This window comes from Lepisma saccharinum, chromosome 5 (assembly GCF_977018435.1).
Source record: "Lepisma saccharinum chromosome 5, izLepSacc3.1, whole genome shotgun sequence".
In the NCBI taxonomy this organism is placed as follows: Eukaryota; Metazoa; Arthropoda; class Insecta; order Zygentoma; family Lepismatidae; genus Lepisma; species Lepisma saccharinum.
The window spans coordinates 52,259,522-52,279,054 of record NC_139233.1 but is presented as its reverse complement, the minus strand read 5'-3'; the positions used below and the strand labels follow the sequence as shown (position 1 = coordinate 52,279,054).

Genomic DNA, 19,533 nt, shown 5'->3' with positions numbered 1-19,533 from the left:
AAAAATCTTTAAGACTGACTCCAAAATTATAAAATAGCATACGAAGTTATTAAGTTACTTTAAATTTTCAAATATACATACATATATTCAATTTTTTTCATAAGGGAATAAGATTCATGGAACTTGTGTATCAGCGTGCTTGATGGTTAAAACCAATAAAAATAAGAAGAGGGGAACACACAATTAAGTGCTGATTTACTTTATATTTTGACTTGGAAGTTGCGTAAAATACACTTTAATGTTTCATGCAGTAGTTAACCGACTTCTTTACGGAAAAGGCTTTGCACCACAAAATTGTTGGTCAAGATTTGGAAATTTCCTTAATAGGAGTATTTCAGATGATATTTTTTTACAAATTTTACTTTAAAACCACAAATTAAAGAGATGGGTCAGGAAGAGAGGCTCAAATTAGATTTTTATCTACGTATTCTTAGTTTGATGTACGGGAAACATTATACTGTAAAGTAATTATTAATTTTGATCTATTACCAAAGATTTCAGTGAAAATATTTTGCTTTCCTTCGCGCATTCGATTTACAAATCAAAAATGACATTTTAGGAATTTTAAAATCAAATACGATTAAAAAGAAGAAATGGTCGTGAAAGAGTAAAATGTAGAATTTTGTAAATGTTAAAAATGCACTAAAAGTTGCTAAAAACTGATATTTTATTTATATATTTTATTCTTTGGCACACATCTCCTTACCATGGAGGTTTGTATGTTACCCATATTTCTTTACATAGATAGCGTTTCTCCTGTTACATTAAATTTAGATAAGGTTCTATACACAATTTAAACCAATTATAATTTGTTACATCTGTTAAAAGGTTTTCCTCATAGTAGTATAAAAAAAAGCTTAGAGCATTAATGAGTTTTAAGCTACATGAGCAACTTATATTTGAAGAAAATTATTTAGTTTCAGCTGCAGTGAATCTATGCTTACTTTTAGTCGTTTTGAGATTTACCGATTGAGTTTTAGATTCAGAACAGCGTCCATTTTACACTAAAGCATACAAACGGTAAAGTGTTCCTCTGTGCATAGCACCACGCCATGAAGGCGTATAGGGGGTGTGGGGGTAACGCCCCACACTTTCTTGATCCGGTCGTGAGTGGGGGTGATGTGATCAGCATCACGCCCCTGACCGCCTTTACCCCCCAGGGTTTCCCCCAGGTACCCATGTTATTCGACGCTGGGTAGGCGCCGGGGCCGCTTCCACACTAAAGCATATCAGAAATAAAAACTAGAAACAACACACAATAATAAAAAAACTGAATAAACAGCAGATGTCATGTTTTAGCAAAAGCAATCTGTTACTCTGATGGATGAATGTAAAGCACACTCTGAAGTAAAGATATCCACATTCGCCGGAAGCTGATTACATTAGGCGGGAACTCTTTAGATAAGATAACATTTTGAAATGCTTTATCTGGGCTTGTCTGGAACGTAAAGATTTTTGTATTGTACCTTAAATTGGGTTTACAAACGTCCCGGTTTTTACCTAGAGGTCCGGGTGTTCCGAGATATATCTTCGGGTCACTTAATTGTACTGAATTTTAACCCGGAAGTAAAATAAGTAGCTATGTTCTGAATAATTTGATTTTAACATGGTCATCCACTGATAGTGCCAAATTGTACGGTCAACGTGATTATCGTAATTGATTAGGGTTGTCTCGTACTTCCGTTGTATTTAAGATTGTGCAAGAATGCAGCAATTACTTCTACGCTGTTATATTTTACTCTCGCTATGTAAATGTATATTTGTTTAGAACATTTCCTAACTCATTGTTTTATTAGATTTTCTGTCTCTTTATTAGGAAAGATTATAGGCCTACTGATATCTGTGAGTTTTCCTATGGTTTTGCAGCTACTACATTGAAAACATTGCATGTTAAGTGCTGAAGCGAAGAATAAGTCAAGGTATCACGTTTTTTTTCCTCTGGAGAGAGTCTCGTAGTTAAGTACACAGAATGGGAGCCCGTAAAATGTTCTATTTCGGTTATTTCGCATTCTTCAATGATGAACAAATGACATTCATGATAGGATAAACACAATGATATATCCATGTCTTGAAAAGTGTGTTTGAACTCTGGTTTTGGCGAGTGTAAGACTATTGAGAATGTTTTAATCTGTTTTAGGGAAGTGGACGTGGGGTAAGATCAGGCTGCCTCCTGAAATGGGATATACCAAGTCCGTGTGACGTCTTGTATACGAGTGATTATTAATTCTATGTTTAATTTTTCTTATAACTACAACAAGGATTTTAAGTCATTAGAGCTACATATTTTATTTCAACATATTTAGTCGCATACAAATCTAAAATATCGAAGAAACAGTACAACAGGAGGGCAATTATATTAATTTTATTCCATATATTTCATTAAACATTCGGGGTGACCTTCGCTCAAGCACCAAAATCTTCGACGTAGTACACCCTGGGCTGCTTCATTGCGAGCATTGCCGCCTGGACTCACAACTAATCTAATACTCTGTTTTTTTGTTTTTTTGTAGTCCATACATGTTTGTGATTCTACTTGCATCGATCTCATCACCATTCATCCTCACCCTCATCAGAGCCAAAAGTGACAGAAAAGCGACTCACACAAAATTAACAACATTCAAAGTTTACAATCATTGATGGTGAATCCTACAAGAGAGTTATTATTCTAAGGACGTATTAGATATTCATGATTCACAACATCACAATAAATTCTCGCTGAACTACGCATAAGGATTGTTGTATAGCTATGCAGGATGCTTCAAAAATATGCACACATTGGGAATTGATATGAAAGTTAATTTTTTAAGCACCCTGAATCACCCTGAGTAGGAAAACTAAATGATGATTCACTTGCCTTGTAATAACTGTTACGTATAGCTGTGCTTCCAAGCTGACAAGGATTATCAGTCAAAAGGTTACTTGAGAGCATCGTGACCTACGCATGCCAAACATACGCATTGAAGGCTTCACTACGCTACGATGACATTTTCTGAAGCGTGAAATTTGTAAACTGAACTGTCGAGTTGAATACAGAGTACTGCTATTTTTTTTTAACTTGAAAATTGACTATTGTCGGGAAACTCCGTATCACAAAAGTGTAATGATTTCTTCGATAAACAGATTAATTACCACCACTTGCCTTTTTTTTTTTTTACTTCTGCCACACTTCGTTTCCAGTAGTAACAAATTAGAATTGGATAGATCATTTTGCGCAGCACACTCTATGCTTCCACATAAGGGTCGAGTTCATCAGTTAAGGTTTAATATAATTTTCCTTCATCTACAAGCTCGAGAGTGAATTGAATAGCATTTCGTAAAGGTAGTGGAGAGTGCTCGTGTTCTAGGAGCAGTGAGTGACAATTTTAGCTATAGGAAACATGACGTAAAATGTAGCACGTGCGTTCACTTATCAACAGATATTAAAACTACGTCGTTGCAATACACAGATGTTAAACGCCTAAATATGCAAGGAACAGTTGTATCGAAATGCATACATAATGTACAAGAAAAAAATACGTATTGCCTGAAGTAGGCAACGGCAAGGGAAAGTTCCCTGTGGACATTACACCATGGCATGAAAGTCCACACATTCTCGATCTCGGCACTTTTTCTTTTTGAGGGATCAGCGGCACATTAACCCCGCCGGTACACATTTATTTGAGGCTGGGTGAACCGCAGAGCCGCTTTATGCAGGGACAGGACCGGAAAAATTCTGACCTTAGATTCTCCCCCGGGAGTCTAGCGTGGCAACCAGACGTCCGACTGCCTTGACCACAGCGACTACATAGCCTTAGGTGATAAACCGTAAATAAGCATAGCCGGCTTGTTCTTATTTTGACTCACAATCTCGCCACCGACGGTCCTAGATTCGAGTCCTCGTGAAGGCCTAGGTGTTCCTTTATGAGCGTTCAGTCATCAATTTAATCTAATCACCATTGATCCTGATAGTCTCGATTGGCCAAAAAGCAACATAAAATAGGAAAATACAAGCAAACGAGTTATTACATACGTATATATTGTGCATGATTTCGTGTATGATATTACGTCATCACGAGCCACAGCAAGCCGACTGACGTTCTCCGCATCGCGAAACATGTCTCCGCCCGAGATCGAACCCTGGAATTCAATGGCTCCAAGGGTGTTTTTTCAAGGGGGGAGATCGCAGTGCAACAGCAACATAACGTTAGACACGGCTCACCTGTTACCACCGCGACAGAAAACAAACCTTCCTCAGACATATCGCCGAGGCATGGGAGAGAACAGACTACGTTCTGTACTCCGAAAGGCAAAGAGGAAGCCAGTAGATATAACGACCACCTACGTAGAAGGCGCTTATCACTAGCCTGGGTAAACAGGGTGCACCCATTACTAAGCTTCATCCTGTACTTCCCCATTGGCAATACAAGGAATGCTGTATTCTCACACGGACCAGGGAAAGAGACCAAATTAAACAGAGAATATGAATCACGACAGTGGCGTCTAGAATCTCCTTTGAATTTACTACTTCTAGTACTAAGAGCGTTGTATTTGCGATCTCATTTAGGGGATGGTTGTTTTCGTACCGCTTAGCTTATGGATCTATAGGTTAATGCTTTAATCGTGACAACCAATTTTTTATCGTTGGAAGATATTTCGATGGAGGCTCAAGCCATCACTCCTGATAAAACGTTTAGTTTGTTCCAAATTATTTTGAAACTCTGTTTCAATCATTAAATTCAACCAAGTCTTCAAATACATAGTTCTTGTCTCTGTAAAGCTTCAGATTTTATATTTATTTCTCTAATCATGGTGATATATACAAATAAACTCTTGTAACGCTTTCCTGTCTAGATCCCGCTTCTAACAGGAGGCAAAAGCTCCAAGGCTATCCTTAGTATAGAGGTCACTTTCATCTTTTTAGGATTCCCAGGATGATCCTCCGTAGCTTCAACTCTCCAAGCGGTCTTTCTGAACTAAACTGTGCACATCAAGCAGCTGAAGGCTTCGTAATATTGTCCTTATTGCTGTTGTTATACTTCTTGTAGGTGCATCTTATTACGTTTTTCATTGTTCCAACGTTGATATACTTTTGCCCCCCCCCCCCCCCGTATCTATCCTCAGTTAACAACGTTCTCCACGCACAATATTCTAGAAAACATACCAATACGAGTAAGGCTGGAGACCGTTTCTCAAAAGTTACTTCCGTCATATCCGCAAAACCCTGCTCCTTGAGTGTCTGTGCGCGTAGAGAGGAAGCACGCGTCCTACGCGTGTCGTTCAGATACAGAATGTGAGAATTAACATCGCCACATACCTCACTCTATCACCTTCTCTAGATCGACGAAAACAAAAACTGCGCGACTCTTGAAAAACGAAACAAAGAAAGTTGTTAGCACAAATTTTCATTCTGTTGCAACAGCAGCATCTCAAAGGACCAAAATCGTTCCCAGACAGTAGTGGGCAGTGTGTAAATTAACGCAAGAGGGGTGGTGATGGAGTTTCCGAGAACACGTCTCATCTCTCTCAGGAGACAAAATATACTCTGCACGCCACGGTTAATTTTCATCCGTTATCAGTGTAAGTTATCAGTGTAAGAAATCTGCAAATTGACGCATTTTTCGGAAGGTATAGAGCGTGTTAAATCTCACGAACCCTAGCAATGGAATGGATGGTGTGTAAAAATGTGATAAGTGCTGGGCAATGGATGTTCGAGTGTTATAATTAAGTAGTTTTTTTAAAAAATCTATTCATGAAACCATTTCTTAATAACATTGAACTTTTACTTCTGACGACGTTAAAACACAGCACCAATTTCTATATTTGATCATTGAACGTAGCTTTTCTACTTATTTGGCCAAATCGCGACATGAGAATGAAACTTCGATGTTCCATCGAAGATTCGAGCCTAGGACCTCTGGCTTCATAATGTGCTACGATAAACACTACAGAGGCTTGCAGTAATTCTTACAGAGATGTGTCTCGCTATTCAGGAAGTATTTATGAAGTAGTTCAATCCAAATAACGCTTTAAATTAATCGTAATCCGCAAACAATCCATGAAAACGATGATACGCGTTTCTATACACAGTTGTAATTTATGATTGTGAACAATAGCTTTTTCCGTGTGTAAGTAATGACATCAATTACTCGCGTTTTCAACACAATCGACAATCGCACCTAATAAATTTTCACGCACAATTGCACAACCAATAGCTTTTTTTTAAAGAATATAATCAAAGATTGCCATAAAAATGTTCTTTATATAAGCGACGAACCTACTTCTCCTAATTGACGATCGTTTAAATGAATATCCAGAATGCTTAACCGATTTTTTCCATATCATTTGTCATCTGTATAAGTCTAAATGTAAGTAATATCCTTTCCTTCTACTAACGATCCACTGTTTCACAAAAAAATAATACCTTCTGTCTTCGGAACCTAAACCTATTATTTAAAAATTACGTCTGTACTCTTGAGTTATTAACTCAATACGGCTCCGAAACCGCAAAAGAATAATATGCCATTTAACTCATCGCTATAGTTGCATGAAAAATTTGGATCTTCTACTCTCGGAACAGTTTACATTTATATTACCTGTACACATGTATTTCATAAATATATGTGTTACTGTAATTAGGAGAATATGAATGTCAACTCCTCTAATTTTCGAGTTTGCATAACTAACACAGGAGTATATCAATTCAGTCAATTTTGACTGGGACATTATTAAAAGTGAAGCCGTTCCCATATACAACTGGCAATTCCAATTATTCTATTTGTCCATTATTAGTCAGTAAACTAATAAACAAAATATTCCATTCTCATCAGATTACAAATCAAGAAAGCTCGTCACGATAGTTCCTGGTTCCAGCCTGAGCCTGGGAGTTTCTTTGTGAGTGTTTCTTCATGAATATCATCTATTTCTAATCATCTTCATTGTACCCTGTGGAAATGCATAGTGGTCCGGATTTCATTTTAAACTGTATGTCCAGTCCCGATTAGCCTATCTGTGCAGAAAGTGGACTTAAAACAAAAACTAGAAAAGAAACACTTATCATCATCGTCGTGGTAACCAATCGTGGAAGAGAGAGGCGACGCTAAATAAAAAAATTAAATACAAAAACATGAAAATTCAAAGCAAGCTTAAAAAAAAACGTCTCTGGGTCTGGAGTTTCCAATCAACATGCAAAAGTACAGTCAAGTTAGAAGATAAGTGTACCCAAATTGTAAATAACCATGTCCAGAACATGGTTTTGTGCAAGACGAGCGTTAACAATTGGAACAAAGTAGTCAAGAATGCAGAGAACCCTTCCAACACAATGACAACAGGAACAGCCCAAATAAACACATACGACGACGTAAAAGAAAGGTGATCGAGAATAGATGATGCTAAATTGCACCCGTTTAACTTTAAACTTGTCTGAACCATTGCAATCGCACACCGAAGTTGCTCTTTCCCCCATTAAACATTATCACTAAATAACTAAAGATAGCATATCAATAATAAAAACTTTTGTGGATTACATCTTTCCTTACAAGAACATTGCTCACTGCAAGCAGTAATTCTTTGTACACACCACTTATCAAATTTTCAATTATCCTTTGACTGTTGGATTAGTTTTGTAAGAACAACGTTCACACTACCTTCGTTCACCAAAGGGTCATTCCACGTCAAATCATCCAGGCCATCACCCACCATTTCCGATTTTGATGAAATTCGGTATACTTATAGAACTTTTGATGCTCATTACAAAAATGACAACTTTCTTGAGATTGGTCAAGGGGTTCAGAAATTACGAGTTTTTAAAAATCTCCGTGTACACCACATGCGGCTCCACTTTGAATGACACGCATTAGGTTTTAAATTATAGTATCTTCTCTCAGGTTTGCCGTAGAAACTTCAAGTTTGTTTTCTTTTGCTCAGGATAGTGTGAGCTTTCATTTAAATAAGGTTTCAGAGCAGTGTATCAATAATCATGTATTTTATGTACACTTTCATGTATTTTTTTAGAAAAATAAATGACTAACTTCAAGAGCGAATTTTGTGCAATGCCCCCCCCCCCTTCAATTTCCCCCAAATTTTATATACAGGTAGCTCAGAGTGGGTACTAATGCTTGATGGGAAAATTGGGATGGGCGGTTCAGAGACAGGGTGATAAAAAAATCATTTGCATTAAAAGTTAATCTTATTAAAAATGCTTATGTATTTAACACAAAGTCTGAAGTACAATATGTTTCGAGGTATAATATTCAAAATTTCTGTTCACTATGTGTGAAGGTAAGCATAGGCGTAACCTGGCGGGGGCAAAGGGAAGCATTTCCCCTTCCAAAATTTATAGATTAAATAAAACTTACAAGTAATAATTGCAGTGGAACCCCGATTTCAAGTTCCTCGATTTTACATTTTCCTGCATTTTACATTTAATCTTGGTGGTCCCAACATAGCAAATTGCTAAGAAATTTTCCTCTGTTTTACATTTTCTCGCATATAAGATTTTATCAGCTTGGTCCCCTGAACAATGTAAAATAGAGGTTGTACTGTATCTAAGTTAGTTTCAACTGTCTTCAATTTTTTTAAAAAAATATAATCATCATTATTAGCATTCCCAAGTTTAGCAAATTTTCTTCGAGAACATTCTTCTTCTTGTGCATTTTATCTCAATATGGATTTTATTTTGCTACTCTTCACGGAGTTACGTAATATGAAATAGGAATTAGTAATACACATTTGTGCTGATTGAAGTTTTTCCAAATGGACCTTTTCTTGACACATACCACAGAAAATCTCCTTGTAATGGGGTGGTTGGAACACTTGGAAGACTTGTATAGACATCAACAGTATCAAGTAACAAGTTCAGCAATGAAGTACCAATTCCATAGAAATAGTATTAGAGGCATAAATTTCTTATTAATCACGTAAGGTGAAATGACAACAACCCGCAGTACAATGTGTCAGCGATTGCATAGTACAACAGCACCAGGAAGATTAAGTATGCACTGTTTTGAACTTAGGCTACAGGCTATTTGCAGTGTTCGGTAAGTTACTTTTTACAAGTAACCGAGTTTCAGTTACTCATTTAAAAACTAACTCAGTTACAGTTACTGTGAAAAAAAACTTACAGTTAATGATCACTGATTTGTGTAAAAATTGCTAATTGCGTTTCTAGTACATAATATGCCTTCATATACTTACATTACTGCTGCAAATAAATGATGAAACACAAGAGTCAACTTTGCTTGAACGATTTTAATTAAGAAATCATTTGTATGCTGACTACGGTATTTTGAATATGGTGTCACTTATTGCACTTTCACCTATTTCTTTCTCCTCCATTCCAAGTTCAACAAGATCCAAAGATCCACTCCTTCGACGATGACTTTTTCCTAGCTTGACAGTCCACCTAAAACTCTGAAGTTTTTACATACAATTCGATATGAATTGAAGTAAAGCGTGGATGAAGTTAGCATGCAACAAAGAATAGCTTCCTTGACAGGTCAGCAATTCCAAGAAAATCCTTTTACGTAGCATCCAGAGAAGGTACAGATATATTATTTTTACAGTTGAGAACAGAAAATGTGAACGGCACAATTTATAGTGCATGAAATTTTGGCAATGCATAGAATACAATTGAGTAAGTATTTTTCGGTACTATCTTCATGGGCGTAACTTGGGAACTATCTTTGGGTTGAGAGAGAATCATAAAGTTTTCCGTCCCATAAAATTAGTGTCAAAGATTATTTGCTAAATACATTTGAAAAATCACAATAATTACTCTTTTTTTGTTTGTTCCTCAAGCGCCAGGAGGTTCACAAAATATATTTAACTTGTAGGTTTAAATTAATCTATAAATTTTGGAGGGGGGGAAATGCTTAGCTTTGCCCCCGCCAGGTTACGCCTATGCTTACCTTCACACATAGTGAACAGAAATTTTGAATATTATACCTCGAAACATATTGTACTTCAGACTTTGTGCTAAATACATAAGCATTTTTAATAAGATTAACTTTTAATGCAAATGATTTTTTTATCACCCTGTCTCTGAACCGCCCATCCCAATTTTCCCATCAAGCATTAGTACCCACTCTGAGCTACCTGTATATAAAATTTGGGGGAAATTGAAGGGGGGAGGCATTGCACAAAATTCGCTCTTGAAGTTAGTCATTTATTTTTCTAAAAAAATACATGAAACTGTACATAAAATACATGATTATTGATACACTGATCTGAAACCTTATTTAAATGAAAGCTTACACTATCCTGAGCAAAAGAAAACAAACTTGAAGTTTCTACGGCAAACCTGAGAGAAGATACTATAATTTAAAACCTAATGCGTGTCATTCAAAGTGGAGCCGCATGTGCTGTACACGGAGATTTTTAAAAACGCGTAATTTCTGAACCCCTTGACCAATCTAAAAAAAATTGTCATTTTTGTAATGAGCATCAAAAGTTCTATAAGTATACCGAATTTCATCAAAATCGCAGATGGTGGGTGACATTTTCACAAAATTCTGGATGATTTGACATGGAATGACCCCAAATGGTTCCAAATCGAAGTTGTTTCTTTATTTTGTAAGCGCTGTTAAATAATAATAGCGTATATTTGGCTAAAACTTTCTAAAAACAATCCCAGCATAGACTTGTTTAGACGTAAACGTAAATTTCGTGTTATTCTTTGAATTATACAATAAGGACGCTGTATTAAATATGCTTGTCGGTTACGTGTCTCTCTTTATTTCTTGCATGCATTCATTACCTCTGTACTTATTGTTTTTCCATAACTTTGCAATCAAATTCAACTCTTCCGTATCTATTCCTAGTGCAAATTCAATTTAATTATGTTCTTCCTGGATGGGCGCAACTTTGGCGGGCGGGGAGGGGGGCAGCATCGAACTTGGGGCTTAACTTGGTGGGGGCAAAATCGAAAAGTTCTTAAAACCATAAAAATTGCGTCCAGGATTATTTGCTAAGTAACTCTTACATTTGCGATACCACAAATATTATTCTTCATGAGTTTGCTCTTCATGTATCACGGGGTTCAGAAAAGTACCGTTAACTTGTCAGCTTTCATAAACCCGAAAAAAGTGGCCCCTTGTCTGGTTACGACTATATCTTCCTGTTTATGTAACCGTGTAATTACAATATAGAGCACAGTAATTAGGAACACACCCTGTTCTAAATAAAGAAATAAAAAGTGTTCTACATTCGAATCCTATTCCTCATTTTCATGTTTATCCTTTATTAACGTATTGTTACTGTAGTTACATTACAGTGTTAAGTCTGGAGACGAGATTGGCTCCCACTTCGTAATGGAAGTTAATGTGCGAGGAAAGCATTTACGTCAGCAGCCAACGTATTTCTTGACAACCTATAAATAATTTAAGATAAGATACCTGCACATATATCACGCAACTCCCAGCGAAATGTCACGTTTTAACAGATAGCTGCAAAACGAACTGCAATGTGCATATACACAAATGTTTCAAGTAGCTTTGCAGCAGACACGTATAAAGACAACGCGAGAATCTCATGAAAAACGCCCATCGCAGTTACAATTTGGCTAAAAAACCAGTTGTATAATAATAGGCTATGAACTTCATGGTTTAGGGTTCGGTTCGTATGGCGAGTGTATTGTTGTGGCTAACCTAGCAGTGGGAATGAATATTTCGCTGTGCTTGCAGGTCCTCCCTGATGACGTAGTGGTAACGTCGCTTCCTTGTAGTGAGGTCTCGGATTCGACAACCGGTGGAGGCTCTTCGGAGAATCTTGGACAATAGGTCTCCGTCTCGTTTCGATTATACAGAGTCGTGTCTTGTTCTCGATACACGATCCCTATCAACCGCTAGGCTTATTTTTTTAATATTAAGATATGTTGATAAGTTTTAGACATCTCTGAGAAAGCGATAATTTAAATTTACATGTGAAGAGCGAGCGATCGCTAATTACTTTCAAAATATGCCATGGTCGTATCAATCCAGCAAATACAATACAAAATTTAGGAAATGCAGAATGAAAGAAATGCGTGTCGAACTGGAGAACGACAAAAGTACAAGCCTCGTAGCAAAGCCCAGGGCGGTCGGAGAAGAGCAAGAAGACCATTTAGCCTTGAAAGCAGCAATCTCATAAATGCCAGGAAACAACGCCGAACACCTAACCATGTGATTTTTTTGTTACGTCACAGCTATGCAATGCATTGCGCGACCACTTCCTCTTCCAAGGACCGTAAGTTTCTCACAGAGACATCCGCTCATGCCACAGTGGTTAAGGTCACCGCAAAATATTACTCCCTGCTCTCCCATTATAGCTACTGTAGCGGATCAGTCTTGTGTCTTCATGAGTCACGGTTCGAGTCCCGGCCAGGGGCACAAATAATCTGATCGTCTGATGTGGGTGAATACCCCCATTATGCATAATCGTGGCTTTTATGAGCTCCAGTAACGTAGCCAAGATATAGTTTTGCTGGGAGCTGGATTTGGTGATATAACACACACGCTCAAGACTGTACTTTGGTTACATCGTCGCCTTGAAACCAAAGGCTTGATGCCCGATGGTGGCACATAGTGGCTCGGATCCCACATTAAACTTAGGTCCAGTAACGATTAGCCTATCTGTGGACAAGTGGACTTAAAACAAAAAAGAAACATGGGTTTATTCAGAATTTCCATTCAAAGGGTGTCATAATGTTGCTATTCTCTTTCCGCTGTACGGATGTAAAACAATGTAAACAAATACACGCGTTTGCCGAACAATCCTATTAGTTTTTCGAACTAAGGCTGAGCAAGAATATTACGCGTACAAATATTGTGCATGTGATAAAGCCATACTACACAACTTCGCTGCTACATTAAGTTATGGGACCTTACACTGCACAGCTGGGCAAATTAACAAAGGAACGAACACACAGGAAAGAAAACATTTCTCAAAAGTAGTTTTGTTTACACTAAACTAACTTCGTTCTTGCAATGAATGGAGAATGGAATTATGGAAAGGGAAATTTGTAGTCAAAATTACCACAAATAATAGGGGGGGGGGGGGGTAAAATAAAACATTTTTCCAGAACAGGGCACACAATACTTTCCCAGGAATCACATGAAATATACATGTATACTTTGAAATGGTGAGAATGCTCTATTGAATTATTTGAAAAGGGAATATCATTTATTTTACTTTTCAGGGGAGGAAGGATGTGTCCTCCTTGCAAGAAAGAATTATTTTCAAAATCCTAAAAATATGACAAATTTGGTTAAATCCAAAACCTTTTTTTCCCCCCAAGTAAAAATAGCGTCGACACCCACTTACCAAAAAAGATCACCTCTCCGACTTGCCCTGGAAATCACCCATTGGCGACTCTGTATATGTGTTACAGGATTAAAAAAATGTAGTTCGAGGGCTTGTATCGTCGTAATATGGTCTGAACGAGCAAAACGTTAAGAAAATTTGGTCGATTTTAAGTGTTATACACAGAGAAGAAAAGTTATGTTTCGAATAATTAAAAAGTTGTTCCTCGTAAACAAACATTTTTTTAATAGACGTCAAACAAGTGACTGTTTATCAGAATCAAATTATTTTACTAATCGCGTCCAGTTGTCCAAAAATTTAGTAAAAATTACCAAATTTAGTAAAGTCTACCAAATCTTTTTCTTTAGGTTACCAAAACGCTTGACCAAAAATGTTTTGTTCATTCGAACAAGTTCGTTTTTTTCTTCTTCTGTGTACTTGGCGAGAAAGTATAACACCGACACACTGCATGTGCGAAATCTTATACCACAAAGGGTGCGAAATCTTATACCACAAAGGTTTCGAATCCGGGCCTGGGAGTGAGTGTTCTTTGGGAGTGTTCCTTCATCAATTTCATCGTATCATCGCTTATTCTCATCGTCGCGATTAGCCAAAAGTGGCACAAAAGGGAGGCTACATAACAAAAATCAAAACAAACTTTCTACCACAAATGAATTGCCTTCAATGGCAATTTCTTCAAGCCCACAATGACATCTCGCAACCAGGATAGCAACTACTTTCTCAAGGACATATTGTTTTGTCAAGAAAAGCAAACCGCAACAGTTGAGCAATGCGGTGCCAGGTGCCAGAGGATGTCACACGGCAGAAATGACAGCGCTTCAGATTCAAGGCCCCGTCCGTGAAGGATGACAGTAAACAAGGAGAGTGGCTCTCATAGTAACAAGAGGGAAAAGCATGCCACACCAAGATTACCAACGTAGGCTATTGAATGGAGGAATTCCGATACTTTCGTTTCCTTGTCATATTGTTTCAACTGTTGACTACACTATACACACACAGCTATTCAAAAATAATTTCAGTCTTTTAAAAATCTCTCTCCCGTTGTAGGTATATTTTCCAAAATTTAATAATGGAAACGCAACTCAAAACTAAGTGTGGCTCAGTATTTTAAGTTACATGTAGCCCTAGTTGTTATTTTTTTAAAAAAATCAACATCTTTCTATTTACACCAAATCAGGTGTGCGCAACATACGGTTAATCGGTTTTCATCCAGTTTCACTGAAATGCAATGCCAGACCAGTCCTCCAAAGTACCTGTAGATGCTACCAAAAATTCATGTCAAAAGCTCTAGGGACCGAGTTCGATACCCGGTAGAGTCATAATGCACAGTTGTTCGGGTCCCACTAATAAACGAGACGAGACAGACTTTTTAAAGTTCGAGACGAGACGGCTCGTGAAAAGTCTCGTCTCGTCTCGAAAAAATATAAACAAAATAACTAATCAGTGACGTGCGGTGACGTCGACATTTGGGATAGGAATCAGTGGCGTGCCCAAGGGGGGAGGGGTGATGTGGGTCAACCCCCCCCCCCCTTTAAGGCCCAGTTTTCCTAAAAAAAAAAAAATAACGTCAAAGGCGGAAAAAGATTGCAAATTGAGGATTGACTACTAAAAAAGGTACGTGTAACTCCTGCTTTTTCGAAAATCAAAAAAGATTTGATTTGACTACTAAGCCAGAAATCTTGGGTTCGAAACCCGGCCTGTCCACGGGTGTTCTTTTTGGGTGTCCCTCATCAATTTTTTCGTATCATCTTCGCGAATAGCCAAAAGTGGTAGAAAAGCGAAGTAAAATAAACCAAATCAAACACTCGATCAATGATTTGATTTGATTTTTGTTACTTAGCGTCGCTTTTTGCCACATCTGATTAATCGCGATGATGATACGATAAAATTGATGAAGGGACACACACAAAGAACACCCATACCCAGGTCGGGGTTCGAACACGGAACCTGTACTGTCGTAGCACGCTGTGATAACCACTCTCCCACGGACGTCTCCCGACAACCAAGACGAGAGAAAAGCGCTAACCATTTGGATATGTGGGTATCGGTAAAGTAAACTGCATGTCTCCTCCGTGGTATTTTTAAATTGAATTTTTGAAACACCATCTTTGTACATGATTAATGTTCTTTGAAAGAAAAATTGCATTGCTTGATTTCCCTAGTTCCTCCATCTGACGATGTCGTTACTGAAAGATCCGGGTTCGAGCCCTGGCTTTATGCATGAGTGTTTCTCTTGTATCCACCCTTCACCCGTTTAATTGAATCTACGTTCATCGTCATGGCAGAAATTAGGTAAAGTGATGGAAGAGCAAATACTTATTAAAAAAATACAAATTTCTTTCCAGTTCATCTGCAGGGCACTGCAAAATCAGGAGTACAGAGTTCTCTGTTCACGATTGTCGCTCATGACTTGCATAAGCTCATTAGCTACTTATTATCGCGATTAAATCCATATAGCTACAAAAAAAAAAAGGTGATGGGAGGTGGCAAAAATTCAATATATTAAAGGGGGATAAATTGGTAACAAAATACACTTTTTGTAGTTTCTTCAATCATATTCACTTGGCTTCGTAAGTTTTTGGATACATTTTTTATTCCAAATTATTTCATTATTCACTGCAGAGGACAACACATAGGAACAAGAATTCGCGCTTATCATGGGTTCGAATCCCGGCCTATACATGGATGTTCTATGTGAGGTCCCTTCATCAATTTCATCATATCATCACTCATCCTCTTTCTCGCGATAACCAAAAGTGGCAGAAAAGCGAAGTAGAAAAGCGAAGTAAAATAAACCAAACAACAACAACAATAAGAACGCGCGTTCTCTTGCCCAAATAAATACATCCATATTTATGACCGGTTAGCTAAACAGTTTTTTTTTATTGGAGGTCAAGAGATTAGTATATTTAAATAAAACACTACTAAGACGAGAGCGAGAGAGAGCGTGAGCAAATATTTGTTATAGCTTCCGCATTTGGAAAAAAAAGAAAAGAAAAAGAAAGCAAGATCAGCAATTGGTCGCGGGCCAGGCTAAATTCTACTAACACTAAAGGTATAAAGATAAAGTCAACCCTCTTGCACATTGCAACATACTGTGAAGGCATCATGTGATCAGCACCACACTCCGGCCGGTAAACATTTTTTAGAGGCTGGGTGAACGTCATGCAGGAACATTGCTGGATAAATTCGCACCTGAAATCACCCACTCGAGTCTCCTGCCACTCGCGTGGCAGTCACGACTGGACCAACGAGACTCCTACTAACACTAAAGATATTGCCTCAAAATAATATTAGAAGTTTTATACCTACTAAGGCCGGCCACATAAAACACTTTGGCGAGCCGGATGTGATCCGTCCTGCTCTGTTTAGGACCACACAGCAAAGGAAAATATCATTAATGCAATCTGCATCTTGTTAAAAATTTTCCTTCGTATCTTGAAAAGTTAAATATTTTGGTCGTTTGAGAATGTTGCTACAGATTGGTACTGTGAGAAGGATTGGGTATTTACGTGTAAAAAAGGTTTTCTACTTGGCGATAAAAACGCTTAAAAACATAGAATAAATAACATTTGTGTAAAAATACAAATTTTCACAAATTAAGCAGAAATAAGTTAAACATAATGAATCCGTTTTTCTACTTTACATCAGCTTTTAACTTGTTCATGTAATAATAAATATTATTATTAACAGTATTTCTATATTGATTAAAATTATTATTGGTAATAATTAGACCTCGGATTTTAGGTTTTTAACCTATTTTTTCCTTTGCAGGTACTATGTAACAATAATAACTTATGTCAGCATTTCGTTAAAAAACGCAACGACTGGTGAAGTTTTATAGTGCCAAAAAAAACATTTTTTGCTTGTTAGAACCTATTTTAGGTTTATGCGCCTAAATCAAGCCTTTTTTAGGTTTTTATATATTTCTAAAGGTTTTACAGGATTTTTATGTCACACAGAGGCATTTGCTTTGTTTGGTCACAAAAAAATTAATGACGAACGTGTTTGAAATCTCTCGATTTCCCTTCCTCCAAGTCCATGGTGATTTTTCAAAGCTCTAAACAAAACAAAATGTCGGGTGCCACTGTTACCTGTACAATCCAAAGTGGTCTGATCTGTGTGGTCTTGCCGACTTTTACGTCACTTCGGTGCTTTGTGGCATACACGCCTTGCAAACTAACGTTTCAGCATTGAAGTTTGCACCACTGACTATGTTTTAGTTGAAAGATTATTTTCAGCATATAAGATGATACTCACAAACAAAATTGCGAAGTTTGACAGTGGATAACATGAAAAAAGATTTTTGCCTAACTATACGACGAAGAGTGGATTTTAATAGCAAATTTGCAATGGTAAGTTCTGCCATCGCCGAAGGGTTAGGCAACACACATAACGTTATATTTCACGATATAAGTGTCCCATTTTCATTGCCGGTGACTATACCTAATCATCATTTATCAGGAATTTTGAACTATTTTAAGTTTTTTTGAACCTACTTCAAGATTTTTCGAGCCTAACTTAAGATCTTTAGGACCTATTTTAGGATTTTAGGACCTATTTTAGGATTTTTAGAACCTATTTTAGGATTTTTAGAGCCTATTTTAGGAACCTAAAAGCACACTTTGTAGAACCTAAAAATCCGAGGTTTAGTAACTTCTCTCAAAACAATGTTATTATCATCACTTACTTTCATTACATGTAAGACGCAAGATTAGCATACGGGGATCCCTCCTGAAATGTATTCCTAGGTATGTTTTCTGAAGAGGGAAGCAGTCCCGTTACGGCTTTATATCATTCTCACCCGTCACCTGACAAACTGTGAAAATTCACGGCTGACTATGGGGGACCTGGGAGTGGAACATAAATACTCCACATGCTTTTACGCTCCTCTTCGAGCACCAGCTAGTACACGTGTTTCTCACATCCCCCTGCAAAGCAGCAGTGAAAAACAAGTTCAAGACCTCCACAGGAGACAGTTATCTGTGAAGGCCTTATCTTGTGTACACAGGCAAGCATCTTCACCGCAGGGCATCAAATGAAGAATGTGACGGTAAACTTGAATTTGGAAAGAGTCAACCTTACAGTGTCTTGGTAGTACCGTACACTGAGGATATTATGAACACCTGGCATTGCAATTCTTGCCCTAAAACGTACGATTCTCGTTCATCCCTCAGAAGTACCTATGAGAACTGGTTTTTCTTGCGATGGTATCGAGACGAAACGAGACGAGACTTGACAGTGTCTCGGTCCATCTCGAGTTGTAAATGCCTGTATCGGTCTCGTCTTGATTTATGAACATCCATGTCGAAATATATTGTCTACGGAACATACACGTGTCGTAGACTATAAGAAGAATTTTGTATTCCTTAAACATCCCACCACATCCCAGGGAAATAAATATTTAAACTCAGGAGAAACTACAGGGAAATATCCCCCTCATCCCTCAATCTGGTTTCATATAAAACCTGAAATATTTTGTCTGCACTTCTTTTTGCATACGTATGAAATAAAATGTCGTAGTTGAAGAAATATACATATACATCTTTGTATCAAATTAGATTTTACATATACGCGAAAAGTGAAAAATACGTTCACTGCAAGTACAACATTCAAATGTAACCGCACTGAGAGAATTTCTGACCTAGAGCATACAGATTCACGCACGCTTGTCTGCAAATTGACCCTATCTATTATCACCAGCCGAATGTTAATGGGATTGTAGCATCGACTTCCTCTGTATGTTACGAATAGCGGGAGCATGGGCGTCGCCAGAATTTTTGGTAGGGGGGGGGGTCAAGCCTTTGATAAAACTTGAATACTAGAAAGAATAAGATAGTAATTATTGTTATAAAATAATAACTATTATAAACTAATTAAAATAAACCAATTTTATTCTGAATTACAAATTATTATTACTAAAATTATTATTATACTATTATACGGTGGAGAGACAATTTTACTTGATCCACCAATGACTGATTATTACGCCGCACTACTGTTTTTCTTACATTTCATACAGTTAGTGTATTGAAATGCATACTTATTATATATTGTTATTAAGTTTTACGCACCTCGTTCAGAAAGAAAACGTTTAATATTGGGAGTTTGGCCATAAAGTTTAGTCTCCGTAATCTCTGAAATAAAAATCTCATTTTTGGAACCTGTATTTACATTTACACTCATTTTTTTCGATCTAATACGGTTTATTTTCTACTTTGGTTATTCTGTTAGAACACTAACTGAATTTTATTTATA

The 19,533-nt window shown here is 37.3% G+C and overlaps 1 protein-coding gene across 6 annotated transcripts in view; it reads right to left on the bottom strand.

Annotated features, from left to right (window-relative positions):
• Positions 1–19,533, bottom strand: part of kst (spectrin beta chain, non-erythrocytic 5 kst) — a 372,152-nt gene that overhangs the window by 270,579 nt on the left and 82,040 nt on the right. The window lies entirely within an intron of this gene.